Source organism: Triticum dicoccoides, chromosome 3A (genome assembly GCF_002162155.2).
Source record: "Triticum dicoccoides isolate Atlit2015 ecotype Zavitan chromosome 3A, WEW_v2.0, whole genome shotgun sequence".
Taxonomy (NCBI): domain Eukaryota; kingdom Viridiplantae; phylum Streptophyta; class Magnoliopsida; order Poales; family Poaceae; genus Triticum; species Triticum dicoccoides.
This window is the reverse complement of record NC_041384.1, coordinates 23,062,230-23,076,235: the sequence shown is the minus strand read 5'-3', so window position 1 is coordinate 23,076,235 and position 14,006 is coordinate 23,062,230. Positions and strand designations below refer to the sequence as shown.

The window sequence follows — 14,006 nt, the reverse complement described above, 5'->3', positions numbered from 1 at the left end:
CCGTTGGATGGACATCCAACAGTCACTGCTCTCGTGTGTTGACTAAGTTGACAGGGCGTTGCGTGTGCGTCAACCTTTTTTTATGAAAGCATACGCGTCAACCTGTAGTAGGCGCACAAGTCAGCCTCAAATCTATGGAAAACAACATACAACCCATCTGCCATTATTTCTAATTATGCACATCCCATTTGCTAATTCTTAAGAATTTTTTTGGAGCCCATCTTCTTTTTGTTAGCATCACACCCCATATTGTGGCCACGTTTAAAAACTATACGAAATTTTGCATATTTCGATGCGGTCAACTGTTTTTAATCCAAAAATATCGATTCACATTCAAACTATTTTGAAAAATAATTTATATAAATATAAAATCCAAATAATTGTCCACGCATAAAAATCAATGGAATTTAAGATCTTCTAATGAAAACAAATTGAAACTAATTCCCGGTTTGATGTGTTTTAAAAATGTACAGCCCATTTCTGGGCAAACCGAATGAAACTCTACTCGTCTTGAAAGATTTACAGCCCAGCAGGGCCGATAAAGCAAGTAGGCCTTGTTTGGGTATTTCTTAAAAAAACAGAACTGGGCTAGCCATTTTCAGTAAGAAAAAACACAACTGGGCTCATGATGTGGTAAACATAAATAAAACCCTGGCTAGACGGGCCACAGCCCCCGCACAGCCCCGTTGTTACCCTGATCCGTCGCTAAAACTAGTATAAATAACAATTGCTTGTTCCTCAAAAAAACTGCGCGACTTGCTGGGTCCCTGGTGTCAGCCGCTCGTAGTGTAATTCTCTCGTTTATTGACTACGTTGACAATGGCATCGGCCCCAGATGTCCAACCATTAGGAGGAACCATATTTTTGGGCTTGTACTATAGAGGCACTTGCTTGCGTACTGCCATGGCGCTGGTGGGTCCCTACTGTCATCCTCTCCACGTACAGTCATCTCCTTGTTCCTCTCGGTTGTTGATGACGTTGACAACACAGGGCGGCGCACCGCGCACGGCGAGCGAACTAAGGCCGCAAGGCAGAGGACGACGGCGATGCCTCGGACGGAATGAACAGGAGCCGTTGAAGATGCGCCGGTCCAGTCGCAGGCAGAGGGGAGTACGAGGGTTGACTGGTTCGGGCGCGGGTGCGTGTTGGGGCTGACGTCGCCGGATAATAACAGGACGTGTGGGGGAATAGAGGGAGGGACTGGCCAACGTTGGAGGGTACGTACGGTAGGGCGGCGGAGGCGCAGCCAGCCATGGGAGGCGGGAGCAGGCGGAGCCGACGAGGTGGTTTGGTTTGGGCGATTGGAGGAAGAAGAAGACAAGAGATAGAAGATACACGACAGATGTTGGATGTCAATCCAACGGCTGGTAGGCAGAATCGTTTGTTGACTGGCTAGTAAGTCGACACCACCTTGGAGAGGCTATTTCCTCGCGGGTCCCAAATGTCAGAATCCAAATCTGTCACGATCATGGGTCATGCAGCCTTTCCTATGAAAATTTACAGCCCATTTTATGTGCTAGTTCGAAATAAGTTTGTGGGTGCTGGTGGGGGCTAATCACTTGGCTTCTGTAATGCACAGTGAGCTCAAGCAGCCGGCGAGAGTGATGTTATTTCCCTTGGTTTGGATTTGTTACAATATTTCACTCTAAATTAAACGAATGGCAAGCCATTTGCCTTGTTTCAAAGAAAATATGATAGTAACAGCCGAGTTGAAAAGGGCAGGAACATCTAACTCCAGCTTACAAACTGTACAAAAGCACGAGGGTTAATTGTTCATTAGGTTTACAAAGAAACCAAATTGAAAAGGGCAACAACATCTAATTCCCGCACTGTTTTCGGCAGTCACAGTCAAATGGATCGGTCAGGTCCATAGAATGAACATCCTGGGTTGTAAAATTTACTGGATTATGACCACAATATGTTGTAAATAGAAGCCCGTCACGTTCAGAAGCTCTTTTGCCCACCTGAAACTCCTTTTTTTGCTCTTCGACATACCCATCCGTTAAAACCATGTTGCTGATAAACTTAAGCCCGATGGACAATAGTAACCTCGCATTCAGTAGGAAGAATGTGACAAATGTTGTGTTTGCATGGTTGGCTACATATCGTTCTAGCGTTATTGTCTTCAATCGAATCTCATGAGAAGTGAGAAAATCCCGATGCTTACAAATCCACTGATTGGTCATAACTTTCTTACTCCGTCCTGTTGCCTAAATAGACATGAAGATTGAAAATAGTTAAGGTCTAAAAGAAGAGTGTCGAAAGAGCAACAGCTGAACGGTTAATTCTAGTACACTATATGCGGGCTTCCAATGTGCGTGAAATTATCACCTTTAATTATATACAACTTCTCCAGACATGGAAAGCATTGTAGCAAGACAATAATCTTGTTCAGATCAAAACTATTCATTTGGATATATAAGATCTTGACAGAATCCAGCACCATTGATAGGCCATCCATGGAGAAACTCTTCATTGAGCATAGAACATAATATTGGTACAAAATGTGTACTCTAAGATGATATATAAATTATGCGCAGAAATTTAAAATGCAGCTTATGGTTACAAGTGTAGATGATAATATAAAGTACCCGAAGAACTATGGAGCCAAACACCATATTGAAATGAGCACAGAGATCATGTATTACACCCAAGGTCTCCAGTTTAGGCGCAGAGAGGACGGTTATTTGCAACAGTGAATAACTAGAATTAAGGATCAACCTTTGAAGTGAAGGGGCATCTTGGATGATGAGATGCCTTCCGTCAAAAGAAATTCCAATTCTTACAAGGTTAGGCGACATTATTTGGAGACAACCGATTCTAACTGTGAAAACAAGCACCAAGCACTCTAGCGCAGGGCAACTGGAGTGGATGATGCTGTGCAATGAGGCCTCCGATATACGAACCCGCACAAGTGAAAGTTTCTTGAGTAATAGGAGTCAAAGGTTTAGTACAAGATTGTCTGGTAGGTAGCACTGCGCAAAGGTGGCGGTGTGGAGAGAGGACGAAAACCCCGAGATGGAGATTGATGTTGAGGGCACAAGTTCATGGCGTTCGGTATGTGGTATGTGATTCCAGGGGAATAGTAGAACTCAAGCAGCTGTAGTTCTATGAATTCAGGGGATTCCAGCCAGGCGTCCACCGTGCAGGGCATGGTATGCTTGCTCAGGTAGCATGACGGGATGCAGAGGCTTTGAACGGAGCCCTGGTGGGAGGAGATGATGGCTCTGGGGATTTCAAAATCATTGAAGAGAGATAGCTAACGACAATCAAGATTAAGGGGAACGACGCGCCATAGAGGGCGCCACTGAATTGAGAGGACTTGGGTGCGGTAGCAATCCTTGGTGGGGAGAAGCGAGATGATCTCCCCAAGGATGGCATCCGGGAGATCGCTGATGCGGTCCACCTGAGATTCTATGGGTTCCTGTGATCCGGTGGGGGCGGGGTCACCGCTTCTCCCTGCGTTGCCGGGTGCGGGATCTACAATAGGCGTCACGGCTGGCGGGAGCCTCATCTTCTTGGCCCTGGGGTCAGCCGACTCCATTTCCCTCGAGGGCGTCGCATCGCGCTCACGGATTTGAGCAGAGTAACGAATGACGAGCCTAGTTGTAGTGCGAGCGAAGAAGAAGGGGAGCTAGGGGTTTTCTGTAGGAGTGAGGAAGAAGGGGAGCTGGGGTTTTCTGTAGGAGCGAGGTGAGGAATTTGGGGGTACGAGTGGAGGGAGCTGACGTGAGGTGGGTGGGTAGCGCCTCTCATTTAGTAAATATATGGGCTTTTGAATTGATTTTACTATTTACTAGTGTGGATGGGCTATTTTGTCTTGGGACCCGAGAAACAATTACTACTAGTACAGTGGAGACACTCTACAGCTACCCAGAAAAATAATTACTACTAGTACAGTGGAGACACTCTACCGCTTCTGGCTCCTCCTAGGTCATTGAAACATCTCCCTCTACTGAATGCCGTTATACTTTTGTTCACCGATATGCGGGCCATGCAGCGCGCGGGCCCAAATGCCATCCACCAAACTAGAAGGCAGTATGCTGGCGGATAGTCACCCCGGTCATAGCGCGGCAGTAACGAGCCGTCGTATCACAAAACCCCACCTCCCCACAGTCTAAGTTTGACGGATGAAGCAACCATCATTTCACTCTTCGCTGAATCCCCTTCTCCGTCACCGTCTTCAAGAAAGGCAACACTTGCATCTGCCACTGTTCTTCTCTCCGAACGAAGGGAAGGTAAGCGGATCCGTGATGTTGGTATATTTTCGTTCAGAGGAAAAAAAAGAACTTTTGCAAAGAAGTAACTGATCCTCACTCCCTTTTTTGTTTCATTGTCATTGCGATTGTGTTTTCCTTTCAGTGGACTCCTAGTATTCGTCAGTTTCATGATGGACCAAGGAGAACCAGGCAAAGATCTGCCGATATTGGAGCAGACGCGGGAGGCTGATCCCCATGAGACAGAGAGCTCCAAGAAGATGGAGGCAACCACGGAGGCAACCCCAGATACTGAGATGGTCAACGCCCCGTTTGAGGTTACAACCCCCGTGGCACTGCAGGAGCAGTTTCCCCCCTTCGAGGATGTGTCCCCCCCGCTAAGCTGCCCAAGGTGATTTCCTTCTTTGCCGATCTCGATTGTGGTTTTTCATCTAAGTATGTGGTGATTTTTTTAGAAAAGGAAGTATGTGGTGATTAATAATGCAAAATTTTATTAGCTTCGATGCCATGGTATACATAGTGGTTTAAATAACTTGTGTTTCTTATACTGAAAAGTAATTCAGAATTTGTTTCTGTTCCAATTAGAGCCCTGATGCAGACAAGGATTGTGTGGTTGTACATGTCACTCGCTATGAGGCGGACGACCTGAATATACGCACTGGGAAAACAAAGTTCTTAGGCTGTTGGATCCTGGAAGCCATTTGCGGTTATACCAATGAAGAGTTGTATTCTAGCCTCACTATTGTCAGGCGTGTTGTCCAGGGTGTACTGAAGCACAAGAAGTTCAAAGCTACTCCTTCGTTCGTGAGGAATACTGTTCTTGTCAAGCTTACGTAGGAAGATGACATGGCATGCCTCCACAAACAAGTTTATCAGTGGCAAGGCCACAAGGTTGTCTTCATGAAGGTTCACAGGATTGAGCTGTTGCGGGATGTCCTCGATGATGTTCATGGCAAGGTCTGTCCTGTGTCCAGCCCAAATTAGATCGAGGCATGAAATAGTTGCCACAGCTAGTGTTTAATAGTAGTTTGGATTGTGTCTAATTATCCGAACCTTGCATGTTATCGACCCCTCTGGGGCTATTACTCTGTTTGAATCCGTCTATGGGAACTGCTGCTACTTTTGTGTGCCCGTGAATCATGTGAGAACCATCGTAATTGTTGTCGAAACAGATGCGTCCTCACTAGTTTTTTCATGAATATGGCATGGTAAGACATAAGTTGTCACGGTTTATCATACGAGCAGTGTGTGTTTTGATGAAATAGAGCACTCGTTCGAGAACCGTGCGCCGACGTATACATAAGTACTTGTAAACACTGTTGGTGCTATCCCACTTGTAAGCAGTTGTGCAAAACAAGGCACATTGGCTCAACTCGCTTCAACACTAGGCTATCGACCAGCTCAGAATCAACAATCTGCTGTCTGACATATAAGCATCTATGTATCTTGTTACAGTGGTTCATGAAGTTAATTGAGGCCACAATGTAATAAATTCCAAATGTTCACACGCTAGTCCAGCGCTCATGTGGAACACTCACATTAAACTCGTCTTCATAAAAAACTTGAAAAGCATAAGTTAAGCAATTTTATACATCTAAATGATTCATAGAACATAACAAGCATATACTAGTTCACAGCAAAAGACAAAGTTGTGAGAAGGTTTACAAATCAGGAAAAAACAAGCAAGGCTTCTCTCTGAGCAAAGGGCCTCCCGGCAGGCTTAAATTTCCTGGAGTTCACTCTGGTTTTTTCTTGTTGCCACCATTCAGGGTTAGGTTCTCTCATTCCAGAATAACCAATTATAATTGTGGTCTCAGCTGGAATGTTGAACTGAACCATGCAGTGTACTGACCAGCTGAAATGCTTGTGTATTCCACTAAATTTAAGCACCGCTATTTGCAGAAATAAGCAGACCACAATGCCTCTTGTCCGCGCACCTGTCCAAAAAACCGCCGTGCCAGCTAGTCCTTGGTCCATGGATGAATTGGTAGAAAGTGCATTCCGGACTAGGATGCAGTTGTTTTCGCTCGTCCCTGCACTGCAATCAGGAAGTAAAACGTACGAATCAGCTTCTTTTAGATTGCGTTGGTCATTCTACCTTAGTTACTACCAATTTAGGGATACCTTGAAGACGGGAGGTTAGACGACGGCAGCGAGGGATAGCCATCTCATTTTGCGCAGTTGTACTAAAACTGAGGTGTGGGCTTTTGATTGCGCGGATAGAAACGATACGGAGATAGACATCCCGAAACGATATGGAGACAGACATCCCTGTTTGCGCAAATAAGAAATACGGTTAATTAAACAGTGACAGATATTACTAATTGTTGGGGATCGTAGCAGAAATTTAAAATTTTCTACGCATCACCAAGATCAATCTATGGAGTCATCTAGCAATGAGAGAGAGGGAGTGCATCTTCACTCCCTTGAAGATCGCTAAGCAGAAGCGTTCAAGAGAACGGGGTTGATGGAGTCGTACTCGTCGTGATCCAAATCACCGATGATCCTAGCGCCGAACGGACGGCACCTCCGCGTTCGGCACACGTACGGAGCGGAGACGTCTCTTCCTTCTTGATCCAGCAAGGGGGGAGGATAAGTTGATGGAGATCCAGCAGCACGACGACATGGTGGTGGAAGTAGCGGGATCCCAGCAGGGCTTCGCCAAGCACAAGCGGGGAGGAAGAGGTGTCACGGGAGGGAGGGAGGCACCAGGGCTTCAGGTGCGGCTGCCCTCCCTCCCCTCCACTATATATAGGGGCCTAGCACTACAAGTATTCCGGTCTATTGCAACAAAATTTATTGCTACAACTACGTTTTGTTGCAATAAAGCGCAATATTACCACAAATTCTCCGGTTGTGGTAATAGGCTGCACATATTGCCATAACTTAGTTTGGTCGCGATAAATACTAACTTTGTTGCAATAGAGGCCTCATATTGCAACAAACTGTATCAGCGTTGCAATATGGTAGAGGTATTGCGACAAACAAATTCCGTTGCGTGAGGGCAGTCATTTTGTTGTAATAGAGACTAGGTATTTCAACAGCGTAACTATTCGTGGCAATATTCAGAAAGATATTGCAACATCGGCGTGACGTTGCATTAGTTATAAATATTGTTGCAAAAAGTGTCTAAATATTGCAACAAACTGCATGAGCGTCGCAATATGGTAGCGATATTGCGACAAACAAATTCTGTTGCGCGAGGCAACCATTTTTTTGTAATAGAGACTAGGTATTTCAACAGAATAACTATTTGTGGTAATATTCAGAAAGATATTGCAACATCGGTGTGATGTTGCATTAGTTACAAGTAGAACAGTGGAAAAATATATTATTCGAATTTATAGATATTAAATTATGATTTTTGCAAGCTTTAAGGAGTAATTAAAATATATTTTAATTACACCAATTTCAACTAACGAAAACAATGGAAAAAGTTATAAATGGATAGAACACACTTTCTTGATAGGAATACATATTTAATTTGTTAAATTTGAATTTGAAATTGCCAAGTTGTTGCCATTTTGAAACTAGGGTGTTTTCTACCAAAACAGGGACTTGCCAGATGGAAATCAAAAATAGAGGGTCCCTGGTATGAAAATTGCCAGATCCAGATCTGGAGCTGAATCTGACAGACTTGCCGCCGACCTGCGGGCCTGAGGCCTCGCTGGGGCTGACTGGCACGGGTGGCATCCACGGTGACCTCCAGGGGCAATGACAAGTGGGGCCGGCCATGGCACACTAACAAAATAAATGTGGACGCTTTCGCCTGGGCGGTTTACGGGGAGGTCTTATAGGGGACCTTCTATGTGACGCGCTCTGCGTCAAGTTGCTGACATTTTGCATAGGCGGGGCTTAGACTGGGCCGGCCCATGAAGACAGCAACCGAAAATTGAACATGCACTGTAGCTAAAAAAACTATATGCAGTTGCAGGGATTCGATCACATGATGCACTGCTATACAGGATGTGTTCCTACCAGCTGAACCATCAGTTGTAACTGATTAATGAGCACCATCAAATGTCAAGAACCGAACACGCTGCGCATATCCGAATTAGCTTAGGAATTTCGAAAGCAATATTTTTCCAAAAAACGGAATGTTCTGTGAAACGCAAACACTTTCCAAATTTGTGAATGAGTTTTAAAAAGCTATTACATTTTTGAAAAACAAGAAGTGTTTTTAATCTTCAACCGTTTTTTTGAAATGAGAACATTTTTTAAAATTTCAAAACAAAACTAATGTGAACATATTTTGAAATTCCTGAACAAAATTTGCAAACACGATTTTATAAAAACTTGTCAATTTTTTTTGAAACTGGAACATTTTTTAAAACTCGTGAAAAAATGAAAACATGAACAATTTTTGGAATCTGTGAACTATTTTTGAAAACAGGAACATTTCGTAAAGAATGTGAAAACTGTGAACAAAAATATTCCAAACAATTTTTGTAAAACAAGAACAATATTTGAAATGCCCGAATTGTTTTTGAATTTATTATCAATTTTTTAAACACGAACATTTTTAAAATTTCAAATGTTTTGTAGAAACTTGATTTTTTTTGAACTTTCGGAACAATTTTCAGAAGAAACGAAAAAATGAAAAAACAAACACAAAACAGAAAAAATGAAAAGAAGGAAGAAAAAAAACAGAAAACGGAAAAAAGGGAAAAAAACCCGAAGAAGAAATAGGAAAACCGGTCAGAAAGGAAAAAATGATAACGACATACATCTGTTGGTATAAGTGTACAACGCAGACACCCTTTTTGTCCCAATCTATTCTGAGACACAGATTATCACTATTATGCAGTCTTATGACACATCATCTGTCGCCAAAGCTTCAACAGAGCACCGACCTAATTTCTGTCGGCAGTTACAACCTTCGCTGATAGACTGTGTGTCGTTGATTCATACGGGCAAAAAAAGTATCGGCGATTGTTTGGTTGGGCCCACGCAAAAATTATGGCGCCGAAAGGGGGCGGTAGGCGGAGGGGAACTTTTGGTATATGGGGACATATACACCCTATATGGATTTTTTTTAGTAATTCAACAAAAAAATTAAAAAAATCTGAAAATATTTTTGAAATAAACTTAATCTTACATTGTACTTGTGAGAAATTTTTCACAAAAAGAAATCCCTCTTTGACTTCTGTTCAAAAAAGACAAAATTTTGGCCAATATAATGTGAATAGTGACGTATAATAGCAAATAAATTTTGTCTTTTTCGCTATGAAGTCAACATTGGTTGAGAAAATTTTATACTAGTGCAAAAGTAAGTCAAGTTTATTTAAAAAACTTCTGAACTATTTTGACTTTTTTTATTAAAAAACAATCATCATATAGGATGTATATATACCACCACGAACCAAATTTTCCCGCGATGGGCGCGCTACGTGAAAGCCCAAATTCCACACTAAAGGCCTATCAATCTCAGCTCTCCCTCTCTCTTTCACGCGCCGCCCGCGCACAACACACATGTAAACCTAACCCTGCTCTGTACCTCCACCCGAACTGCGCGCCGCCACCTCCGACCTGCGTACCGCCGGCACAACCCGCCCGCCGGTCCCCTCGCACCACCACCGACCCTCGGTCTCCCTTCGCTTAGCCCGCAGTAGCAGAAGCGCCGTCCGCGAAGAAGGAGGATCGTCCACCACCGAGGAGCAGCAGCGCCATCCGACACCAAGGATCCCCCCGCGCCGGGAAGCAGCAGGACTGTCCGCCCGAGGATCCGCGGCCCAACTGCTGCTAAGGAGCCGCCCGCCGTTCTTCTTCCAACATAGGCGATGCCTGTCCCGGTTGACTCCAGTTACCTAGCCCCTCCTCCAGATCTTAACTGGTAGGATGCAAAAATTTCCATGTGCTGGCTACATATCCAGTTATATTTGTTCATGCCTGTGATTTTTCTTTATGACCTTTTCATATTTAGAACTTCATATACCAGAGATGCAAATTTGCATAAACTGTAATGTAGATACAGTAGTCGTGGAGAAAGACTGAACTCCATAATATATAGGTTTCTTCTGTAGATTTCCTAGTTTCAGTGAGCTATCTGAATCTCTTAAAAGTGTTTCAGTGAGCATCAAGCTGTGAGTAATATATTTGATCATGATTCAACTCTGTATGTGCAATAAGACTAGCTAAGAGAGAAAATTACATTTCCTGCTAAATGATCATCACTTATAAATGTCTTTTTGAAGCTGGGGTGTATGGAATCAGATGGTAGACAAACTCATTCTGCAAATTGACTATTATTCAGAATGGTGCTGTGATTTGATTTTGTCGTATCCTAGTCCTACTTATCTAGCATTGTAGCAGCTGCCTACATGATGGGCCCCCTGAACATACCTGCGCCGTTTATCTGTAAAATCTGGTTCAACTTTTGCTGCTGTATTTAGCTTGCTTGTCTCACATTCATGTTTCTTGAGTTCGAGTGACAAAGTAAAACACACTATGAGCAGCAAAAAGTGAATCATTTATGGGTATCTAGGTTTCCTATCAGTAACTGAATAGATTATGTACCACATTAATTCTGCAAGCATCTTAAGCAGGTGCTCTTTAATCGTTATCCCTTTCATAGTTCTTGATTTTACATTTAACTAAATTTTGCTTACTATTTGTGACATATTATTGAAAAATATATGTGTTTCTGTCAATGGCGAAACCAAAGCCAGTGGTACTCCTATAATTATTGGCAAAAAAATACTTAAGGTTCTGTGAAATCCATTCTGGATTGAGAAACCAGAGTATGTGCACAAGAGAGGAGGAGGTAAAGATAAAAGTTGTTGTTCAGGAAGCTGTCTATGAGAGTCGTGCACTTTGGTTTTACTCCTAATACATAAGACTTTCCCATGTGTTATTTTTTATTGCTAATAAGAATTGTTCACCCAAAACAATTGGACTCAAAGAAGCAGAGAGATGTGAGAAACTTGAGAGAAAAGTGAGAAGGAATTGACCCAGTGTGGTACAATCAGGACCTTTGGTAGTGCGATTGGATCATGTAGAGATAAATGGATCTTCTCCAGAAGAGAAAGAGAACAGAGAGAAGAGAGGAGGAGATGTGCGTGAGACGGGGCCTTGTAGTTATTTCGTTGGAGGTTCCCAACATAGTTTTTTTTCTTTATTTTTTTGTTAAACTGATTTGATTTTATGCCCACTTTACGTATTGTGTTTCTTCTTAAATTGACTCAGACTCTGATATTACCTACACCAGGGCACAATGATGAATTCTACGAAGGATGCTCATGGTACACAACGTCCTTACTTCATAATCACCTATCTGAATGGTGCACAACAGCAATGCTTTGTTAATGCTAAGTCCCTTGATTGATTTTGTGTCCAGGAAGGAAAGGCTATGTTGTCTTAACAAGGATGGAAAGTATAACAACATACACAAACCAGATCTGGTAAAGTGTTTGTCATTTAAGTTTTCTCTAGCATTTGTTATAATGCATAAAATCCTGATATGGGTTAAATTGCTAAACCTTGAAGACTGCTCATTGGAGTGAGGACATGGTCGGATCCGTCGACTCATTGTTGCTCATATCATAGTGCATACAACCTTTTTCACATGTGTTATCTTATTTTACCATGGATAATGCACTGCTTATGTATATTCATTTGTTGTATGCTTTACAGGACAGATGGGACCTAGAAGATACACCAGAAACAAAAGAAAACGTTCTCAAAATTGCGAAAGGGCGATATAGCAGCTGGCGATCAACTCTAAGCTCCACTTACAAGGCATACAAAACAGATGCAGCTAGATTGGCTAATCTACCGGAAGATTTACAACCAGAAGAGTGGGAATGGATGATTGAGTACTTTGTCACTGATTCATAATTTCAGGTTATCTCTAAGATCACTCTTTGTCTACTATGTGTTAAGATGAAATTGCTTTTCTGACTGGTTACATTTGGTTTCGATGAATTGATAGGAACGCAGCCGAAAGAACACCGATAATCGTAAGAAACAGAAGACAAAACACAGAATTGGATCAAAATCTTACTTGCAACTAAGTTTTGAGAAGGTGTGAGTGTAAGTAAATATGTATGCCTCGCTGCTAACTATGATTTCATGTTTCAAGCATCTCATTGCTATATTACTTGCAGAGAAACTTGGAAATTGGAGAAGAGCCAGATTGGAATGCTCTGTGGGAACTCACCCACACTAAGAATGGAACATGGTCTAACACAGAGTCCCAGGATGTCTATGTGAGTACACTGACTTTTGGTTATTCTATAGTTATTCAATGATGTGCATTTGGCATGCTTCTACATCAGCTGGGATTATTAATGTGTTTGATCATGTTATTCTTGTTTCATCTTTTATAGTGTCAATATTGATGCGGCAGCTATAATTGTTCTTTCCGTTTTAAGGACAAGGCATGTCAAGAGGTTGAAAACAAAGAAACTGACACTCATGGTCCACTTTCAAGTGAGCATGTCATTGGCCTTCATAATTAGCTAGCTGCTTGTTCTCTTTCACCATGCGTTGTTGCTGCATCGAGTCACAACTTCAAAAAAAATGAATATGTGCTAGCTAGCGACATGAACTTAACTGAAACTATAGATGGAGTCACAACTTAAATCAACACCGGAAGCTTTTAGTACATGTACTTGTGCATATGCTTTAGACATTTACAATGGTAAACTGTTCTGATCCCTCAATTACATGCTTGCTGACACAGTATTACTCCAGTTAGTCTGGCGACAATTCTTTTTAACAATGGGGATGGAATAATTGTATGGCGTATGCTATGTTGGACTCATTAACTAGAACTATTATTTTTATTTCTTGATTGCAGGATCCAAAGAACTAGCTTCACTGGGCTCAAGATCATAGACAGTTTAGTCTTGGCACGTAATTAGGATGGCTAAATTACATTTGAGTTTCATTTGATGAATATTTGCTATGAGAATTATGAATTTTACGAATCTACATATCATGTGTATGGTTTTGAATATTGTAATTGAATGCCTGTATTTTTTTTAGGTTGCAATAGGCTATTGCCACAACTCACTTTGGTTGCCAAATGTTAGCACCAAGAAAATTTAAATTGTCGCAATAGTTTCTCGCTACAAACATTTCACCCGTTGTGATACCTATTTATCACCACCAAAACTAATATGTTGCAATTTCCTGTTACGACGACTATAATATTTGTTGCCATACGTTAATGCTAATGCCACAAGAGTAGCTATTCGTGGCAAAATGCCTAATGCCACGAAAATAAGGATTGTTGCCATAGTTTATTGCCACAATTGACTATTGCCACGGAAGAGTATGCACCACGAAACGAGCGTCATTGGGATATGTTGTTGTCACAAATGTCTATCGCCACGAGCTATCAATCGCCATGATTCGTTACATGTTGCATTAAAACTATCTCCACAAAGCAAATTGTGGCATCAGGTGAGTGTTGCCTCGGGAAAACATGTGGCGACTTCCCACATGGTTGTTGCAATAGCACACTTTATTGCCGCGGTTGCTTTTTTGTGGCAATAACCTATTACCATGTGTCCAGTCGCAACGGCTGCCAACGAATGGTGTTTCGTGGCAATAGGTACTTATCGCCACGAATCGACATGTATTGCGATGAACGATTTTGTTGCAATAGATCCGGATCCTTGTAGTGTAGGGAGGCGCCGGCCCCTTGTAGATCCCATCTAGGGAGGGGGGCGGCAGCCCTAGGGGTGGCTTGGCCTCCAAGCCAAGTGGAGGCGCCCCCACCCCTTAGGGTTTCCAACCCTAGGCACATGGGAGGCCCAAGGGGGGCACACCAGCCCACCAGGG

General features: G+C 42.6%; 1 long non-coding RNA gene across 5 annotated transcripts; it reads left to right on the top strand.

Moving 5' to 3' along the window:
- The first annotated feature begins 9,683 nt into the window (after positions 1 to 9,683).
- On the top strand, positions 9,684 to 13,246 carry LOC119266790. Of its 5 annotated transcripts, XR_005132136.1 has the most exons (8): positions 9,684 to 10,050; positions 11,425 to 11,458; positions 11,554 to 11,617; positions 11,850 to 12,059; positions 12,148 to 12,248; positions 12,323 to 12,424; positions 12,545 to 12,647; positions 13,018 to 13,246. It is a non-coding gene; the product is annotated as an uncharacterized LOC119266790 (long non-coding RNA). The 5 variants fall into 5 exon arrangements; XR_005132137.1 differs by lacking the exon at positions 12,545 to 12,647 and having other exon boundaries at positions 12,148 to 12,240; XR_005132138.1 differs by having other exon boundaries at positions 12,148 to 12,240; positions 12,545 to 13,246.
- The last annotated feature ends 760 nt before the right edge of the window (positions 13,247 to 14,006 follow it).